The following is a 9,161-nucleotide window of genomic DNA, read 5'->3' as shown; positions in this document are numbered from 1 at the left end:
TAGTAGAATAGTATAATTTTGCATTGATATTGTTTCTTAGAGCCGCATCTTGTTGAGTGAAACTTCTTGATATACATACATACATACACACATACATATATATACATATATATATATATATATATATATACACATATATAATTATGTGTGTATAAACACAAATATACACACATATATATACTGTATATAAACACAAATACATACATATATATGCATACATATAAGAAGTATATATATATACATATGTATATATATACATATATGTATATATTTATATATATATATATATAGAGAGAGAGAGAGAGAGAGAGAGAGAGAGAGAGAGAGAGTATTGAGAAATGTAAAGGAATGTGGCATGTCAAATATAAACACTCACACATATATATACATATATATTATATATATATATATGTATTATTTATATATATATATATATATATATATACACATAATTCTGAATGCAAGGCCGTTAAGCCAGAGCACAAACAAACCATCCCTATCCGGCCATGGGAACATCACGTGCACAAACTCCTAAAAGTTTATTAGGTCGGGGGCGATAATTCCACATCTCTGTTAAATACACTTCGAGAGGAGATGGAAGTGGATACAAGAGCATCGTCTGCACGGAATCACTTCAGTTAGTTTCCGAAGCCATATCATTAGACATGTTGCAGAGAGCATTTCGCAAGGCTATTAGAATTTGCAGCCCGATCTATCTGGATCTATTTGCGATACAGAAATTGTAAGTCGTTATCTTGAATCACTGACGATATTTTATTCCAATATTTCATAAGAACAAATTATCTAAAAGTCTAAGTAATAAAATTTTATTTATATAGTGCGTAAAAATAATCAAATTACTTGTTGATTTACTTTTCATGTGATAAGTGAAACCCCATACATTATTAATATTATTACTAGCCAAGCTACAACCCTAGTTGGGAAAAGCAAGATGCTATAAGCCCAAGAGCTCCAACAGGGAAAAATAGCCCAGTGAGGATGGGAAACAAGGAAATAAATAAACGATATAAGTGATGAAAAATCAAAATAAAATATTTTAAAAAACATTAACAACATTAAACAGGTAATTCATATATAACTAAAAAAAAGACTTATGTCAACCTGTTCTACATAGAAACATTTGCTGACAAGGTCGAGTTGTTATCTGCTTCAATTAACACCAGTGAAATACTTCAGTTAAGTATGAATAAATAATCTATTATGCATCAATAAAACAAGTGACTTGTAGTTAGTATCACAAGATTCAATCGAAGCAGCACAAAATCGTCAGAGTTGAATATGAAAAAGAAAGATTTGCCATTTTCAAGATGGTCTGATGACCTTTTCATTACACGGAACTCGATTTCCAATAAGCCAAATTATGAACGAGATTCCACAAAATTCAGTTTGCATAATGGATGTTAAAGCTGCCTGAATGATATTCTATACGTTTACTAAGGTTTAATAGAATTGTATCAAGATATGCTGACGTACAGCATATACTGTAAAGCTGCCTAAATAATATACTATGCGTTTCTTCATTTTTAATAGAATTGTATCACGATAATGCTGACGTACATACTGAACTTATGGAAAATAAAATCCCTGGTTTAATTAAAGGAACACTGATCTTAGTTTTAATTATTACATTAACTAATTACTTATGTGACGATAATAATTCTCAGCAATTTCGTTACATAATGTCACAATGTAGAATGTTGCAATATTGCTGGGGTATGCAAAGACTCCAAAAATTTTCTTATATAAATTAAAAATAAATGAGATTCCGAGTATCAGTTCATTAAGGTTGTCTCTCCCTTTTCACTGCCCTCATGTACTGATATGTGTGTACTCATTGTGGGGGAAAAAAAACTTCAAGGGGATGTAAAAAAAAAAAAAATTCAAGCACACAATAAATCCAAACTTTGGAAATTCAACAATGCGTTATTAAATTATAAATTATAATAGAAAAATATAACAGTGATTAAACTAGTCCATCAAGAATCTTATGCGAGGTAAAGACGGCAGACATTGTCCAGTTTTAATGTCGTTTGTTACTTAGTCTTTTGATTATAATTAACAACGAAAGGAAATTTAATAAAACTGCTGCTGCGGCTACTTCTGTTGTAGGCGATAGTGATGAGCCTGAATGACAGGATGAAGGATGTACGGTAATAAACCAGCTATAATTTGAGTATAAGATAATTAACAATGTTTTTGACACTCTTCATTAGTTAATGATTATTTCCTCTCTCTGACCGTTGATATAAAATTCTAGTGAAGATTCCAAAAGGCAAATCTTACATAATTCAACTTTGGCCATAACGTTTTCACAATGTACTAAATCAGTTTGTACTGAATCACTATTTTCTTTAATATTCAAGCCAGAGAAGTCCATTTGCGAACAGTGGTTCAATTTACCATGTTACCTTATATTTGGAAATTGATTGGTGGACCATTACACAACAACAAAAATAATCCTTTCTCACTCAACATGCTTTCCAACCTCAACTTACAATCTCTTTCCCCCTTTGAAGAAAGAGAATCGGCTAAGTCAACTTCTCTGCAGTCAGCCACGGAAAATGACATTTCCTCTTTCCCAAAAATAGAAAATGTGCCTTTGAAAAGTGCAATGACATACTCAAAAAAAAAAAAAAAAAAAAAAAAAAAAAAAAAACAGCAGCAGTAAAGTTTGGAGAACCAAGTAGCCATCAACTTTAAGAAAGCTCCCAGCCGTAGAGCTTATCTGCAGTGTTTGTGCTGAAGGTGACAGCGGGGCTTTTGAGATAATATCTCCCAACACAGAGGAAAGCATTACCGGAGAATTTTTCCTTCGAATAAATACACCAGGGAACGCACAGAGGACACTAAAGGTGGTCATGTCCGAAATACATATGGTTAACTCCGACGATTATTATACCATATGTAATTGGTGAATTTTTATCGTTATTTTTAGTTATATATTTATTTTCAATTTACTTTTTTTTTTCCAATGTATGAGCGCGCTCTGCCCCGGAAATTAATGAACGTTTGGCTTCGTTCCATATGAATATCATCTCATAATGATAATAATGAACATTATTATCATCATATCAACAATAATAATAATAATAATAATAATAATAGTAATAATAATAATAATAATAATAATAATAATAAAGTCCTTGGCTTTAGGAGAAATGGAGTTGCCTTGAGGAATTTTTCATTAATTTCGACTGACCATGAGGAAAAAAAAAATCTAATGCTGGTTTATTGATTTACTTATTACCTTGATTTATCCATATTTACTAACTACGTACTTCCTCATTATTCGAAATTCAATAATCGAAAACTTACAACTAATACATGTTCGCATTCGTAATCATAAAAAATGTACAGTGCCAAAGCTTATTTTCGAAAATATGACAAAAGCCTTCAAAGTTATATCCCATTTTATAACCAGCAATAATTGCCTATGATTAATAAAGCCTTGCCCCCGAGTACGTGCACCAATTGCCTTTAGGTTGCAATTAATGCAATTACGCAATTATCGCTATGAGAATTTTTACAATAAAACAAAAATCCAGAAATGTCTTTACAATAGCGGTTGAAAGGTTTAAAGGTCGCTCATGAATGGCAGAGGCAAGGGACAGTGACATTGCCTTAGCAATCAGGACAATGCCCTAGAGACTAACCATAGATTATATGATTAGCGCCCAAGCCTCCTCTCCACCCAAGCTAGGACCAAGGAGGGCCAGGCAGGGGCTGCTGATGACTCAGCAGATAGACCTATAGGCTACCCCAAATACCCCAACCTTAGCTCACAAGGATGGTAAGGTTGCAGACACTAATAGCACTTACAAATCTGAGCGGGACTCGAACCCCCGACCGACAGACACCAGGCAGAGACGTTACCAATCAGGCCACAACAACCCTGATTCAGTTACTACTTACTGTTGAACACTGGTAAATACAATTAGAGAGAGAGAGAGAGAGAGAGAGAGAGAGAGAGAGAGAGAGAGAGAGAATAATAATATTCTATTATTAGCCAACAAAAGTATTTCTTATACTATAAATGTCATATGAAGAAGCCGCACAATTATCATAGAAGTGTGATACAAAATGTTCACAAATTTAAAAAAAGTATTGCATATAACTTACATTAACGGTAAAAAACGCAGATTATAAGTCCTTTAAAAGCCTATAATAATAAATAATAATAATAAATAATAATAATTATAATAATAATAATAATAATAATAATAATAATAATAATAAAACGACCTTTCGTTATGCATATCTATACAGCAAGGAATCGTAAGAATATTCATAGGACAAGTCAACTCCGGAAAACACTTACCCTTAAGTTGAGAGAGAGAGAGAGAGAGAGAGAGAGAGAGAGAGAGAGAGACAGAGAGAGAGAGAGAGAGAGGGAGAGAGAGAGCATACACTATGCCCCTCCAACTCTGGAAAACATTATCCTCAAGTTGAGAGAGAGAGAGAGAGAGAGAGAGAGAGAGAGAGAGAGAGAGAGAGTGCACCTTGCATACACTATGCCCCTCCAAATTTCGGAAGACATTATCCTTTACAAAGTGTCTAATGGACGAGAGTCAAGGACACATACTTAGCATCAAATTCAATTTAAAGTGTGCGTGAGTTTTATATCGCTAAGGCTGCTTAGAGTAAGACGATTTATTCGTAAACAGATGTTTTCGTCAATCATGTGCTGGAATATAATTAGCAAGTCAATTTGTGTTACTATTAGCGAGTCTTAAAGATCTTGAGTTTTCTTCTGCATTTTGGAATTCTCTTCCTGCTTTGCTTTTCCGAACTCATTATTTCTTCGCTCTCTTTTGGAGTCTTTAGGCCTGCCCAAAGAATATTTTCGTATATTTTGGCCTGGCCAAAGAATATTTTCGTATATTTTGGCCTGGCTAAAGAATATTTTCGTATATTTGGGCATGGCCAAAGAATATTTTGGTATATTTTGGAATGGCAAAAGAATATTTTGGTATGTTTGGGCACGGCCAAAGAATGTTTTGGTATATATAGGTCTGGCCGAAGATTATTTTAGTATATTTGGCCACCAAAAAATATTTTTGTATCTTTAAAATTGGACAAACAATATTTTGGTATCTTTAGCACTGGTCAAAGAATGTTCTGGTATCTTCGAAATGGGCCAAACAATATTTTGTAATATTTTGGATTGGGCAAAGAATGTTTTGGTATCTTTGAAATTAGTCAAAGAATATTTTGTTACATTTATGACTGGGCAAAAAATAATTTGGTATCTTTGAAATTGGCCAAAGAATATTTTGGTACTTTTGGGCCTGGCCAAAGAAAATTCATTCGGCTGCCCATCCAAGTGGTCTCTTCTCATACAGAGAGAGAGAGAGAGAGAGAGAGAGAGAGAGAGAGAGAGAGAGATGGCGTCCCGGGTCATCAAGGAAAGTATGCGGAAGAGGTTTTCCCAGAAGCGTCGGGTGCGTAACTTCGTTCACACTATTCCATTATCGCCAGTGTGAGGTTACATTCCGAAAAGACAAGAATCGATCGAATGGGCGAACGCTGAAGTGTCTCTTTCACACTTGTAGTCTGTCTTCGAAATTTCTACAAGGTACAGCAAGTAATATTCGCTCACTATATTTCCTTCTCGTATTTAAGGTGGACAACTATTTATCGCCAAAAATACATAAAAAAGGGGAAATAAAGAAACATTAATTCAATTTGATAATTAAAACAGAAAAGACAATTAAAGTGAATCTGGTGAAGTAAAAATATTTCGAAAACGTCACTGAATAAATTAAAAATAGCAAACAGTAATTGAATGGACGTTTCTAAATGAAAAAAATAAAACTTTCATGAGTTTTGAAAATACAATTTGGTGCTCTTGTCAGTTAGAGGCCTCTTTAATGTGAAATCAAATAATTTCGTAGCTGATGTTTAAGAATATTATATATATATATATATATATATACACATATGTATATATATATATATATATATACACATACATATATATATATATATATATGAGTTATTTAATTGTTCAGAATATCAAATAATGAATATCATGCTCTGAAATAAGCTTCAATGTTTTTTGGGGTTACGATTATTAATGGAAAAAAAACAATTGAGGCACATAACAACAACAACAACAACAACAACACAAACAATAATAATAATAGTAATAATATTAACAATTATAATGGCAACGGTCAATGATAGTAAAAAAAATCAGGTATTTTAATTACATGGGAAAAACAGTTAATTGCAAGCACAAATTCCATTAAGCCCTCAAATGAGGTTTATATACGTTTACACTGGAATACCTAGCCAGAAAATCGTGTTATAATGGTACCTATGGTATTCCTTGAATAAAAAGATAAATTCATTTTCATTTTATGATAAGTGCATGATTAATGCAAAATTTAAATTAATCTAATTTTATAATCGGTTTCATTAAATCATCAATTTAAAGAGAGAAAAAATACTAACTTCTTATTTCTATAAGAAGTAATATATTACCTTTGAATGTTCAATGTCATTAGAAACAGGACAAAATTGGCTACAATACATACATAACCACACAGACACGCATAATAACCATGTGTGTATACATACATACATACATACATACATACATACATATATATATATATATATATATATATCATGCATTTACTTTAAAACATGGTAGTATTATCTACTTGACGTACACATCTATCTATCTCTTTACATATGTAGATACATATAGAGATATATACATATTAATTCTTTTTGAAATATTAGCCTAAAGAGAATATAGTCCGAATAAATATATAAAAGTTTCATGTAAATGCAAAAGGCCATGAATTGCAACATCACCAAATAGGATGTATACTGGACAACCCCCCCCCCCCCTCCTCCTTCCATCATTAGGATTCTTTTTTAAAAAGCAGAGTGAATATATTCTTTTAATCTTCAACAGTAATTTATCGGTCTGAATGGCAGTCAGGGACCGCCGTTACTTTGGCTATGATAAAGTTATAATTGCTTAATCACTTTGTGGAATTAGGATCTATCCCATACAAGCTTTATGTTTAACAAAACTCTCTCTCTCTCTCTCTCTCTCTCTCTCTCTCTCTCTCTCTCTACTGGGAGCCTTATGTATATGCATACAGATTTTCATGTCACAAACAATTATACTGATAGATTTAAATATAAATAAATATTTACTTTACACAAGCACACTAGCATATATGCATAAATATCAACATAAATTTTACAAACTATGTTTCCAACCAATGACAACTTTTATTTATTTATATACAAATATAAAAGCTTTTTCTATATACAGTGAATTGTCGGACTTTTGTACAATTGTTTTTATAAATATCTGGAATTCTCAATCATCAATATAAAAACAAGATGAAATACCACCTAACTTGCCCTTACCCTAACAAAATACCAAGAAATAAAAATAACCTCGTTTTTAGCATTCATAGAATAACGTGAACTGGTCACAGAATGCAATTCCCTAAAAGTTTGTGTGTTTATTTGTGGAAGCAATACCACATAAGAAAAACATGGCAACAATGTCGAAATGGAAAGCAAAACTTCGGACTATTGACAAAAAAGGATATTCAGTTACAAGCTCGAACTTTGAACTACCTAAATGACCTATGACCTATGGAGAACGAAATACATAGTTATCGAAAAAAAAAAAATTTGGGCAAAATGCCGGTCCAAAAACTCCTGATTAATGTCCCAATCGTAGTAAAGAGTATTACCGATATTTCTACTGACAACACGCCACCCACTCTTTCTTTTTGCAATAGTGAAAGTGATTAATGGAAGCAAATAACATTCTATTTTGAGGATATCAAGATATTTCATAACGAAAAATATAAGTTTGAACTGTGATGAATTTCAGATTTTAAATTTTTCGTGGTCTTTTCATGAGGTATTGTCAGGTATCCTCGGAATGTTTCTATGAATAGCTAAATCTACATGTGACCACACAATGTTCTGTCGAACAATATGAACCAAAAGCAAAACCTTCTTGGTGAGGGTAAATATCGCTCTCCAGTATATAGTAATGTAGTCGACATGTCGAATTAAATGGTATTTTTTTTTTAAAACACAATATAGAGGAGAGTTGAAAGCTCAATTGATGAGTCGAAAATTCTCAAAAATACCGAAAAATTACTGAACACTCATGATTATGTTGCTCGCAATTACAAATATATATATATATATATATATATATATAGATATAGATATAGATATAGATATATATATATATATATATATATGTATATATATACATATATATACACATATATGTATATTTATATACATAAGGAACATATTCATACACACTTTATGACAGAAAGGTTTGGTTGGGAAAGAGAAGTGTGAATAATCAATAGGGATAAATTTTATTATGATGAAGTAAAAATTAATTAAAAAAAAAAAGTGATAAAACTGTTATAAGTGAAGTGTTGAACATTATATGCTATGGCACATAGACTGATATATACCATACGAAGTTTTCAAAATTAAGGAATACTCTCAAGAAAGACCATGAAAGTAGGAATGAGACTTTCGTTTTCGTGTATAACTAGGCATAACAAACAGCTGTGCCATAAGTTCTTCTTAGGAAAATTAAATGACATAAAGCCAAAAAATAATCAAACTCTTCTACAAGGACAGCTTCACGTGGATACGGAAATCGTTCAGTTCAAGGGTAAAATATAAAACTCAGCTGTAATATAATGACATCTTTTCCAGTAAATACTTCTATACAACATCAATATTTCGATTTCCAAAAAATATCATATGTAATTATAATTACAAATACCAACCACGGTTCAGATACAGCCAACAAGAGCAAAAAAATATTAACCACGATTACAATACATAAAAGAATATTGGGTTATATACAGCTTCACTATTCTGCAACCAATAAAAAAAATGATTTATCACAGCCAACACTCAGTTCACTTTCTGTGTAGAGATGCATTTCACATGATGTAAAAAAACGTAAGTGTTGCTCTGAAATTGAAAAAAAAAATGTAAAGAAAAAAAAATCGTTAGGCTAAAATTGAACCCAGTCTGCCCAAAAATGAACTGCAAAAAACAGAGGGCAAATTTGCATTACATTTGCAGGTCCGAGGTCAAAGTATGCACGGAAAAAT

Source organism: Palaemon carinicauda, chromosome 27 (genome assembly GCF_036898095.1).
Source record: "Palaemon carinicauda isolate YSFRI2023 chromosome 27, ASM3689809v2, whole genome shotgun sequence".
NCBI lineage: Eukaryota > Metazoa > Arthropoda > Malacostraca > Decapoda > Palaemonidae > Palaemon > Palaemon carinicauda.
The sequence above is the reverse complement of the archived record's forward strand: the minus strand, read 5'-3'. Positions refer to the sequence as shown.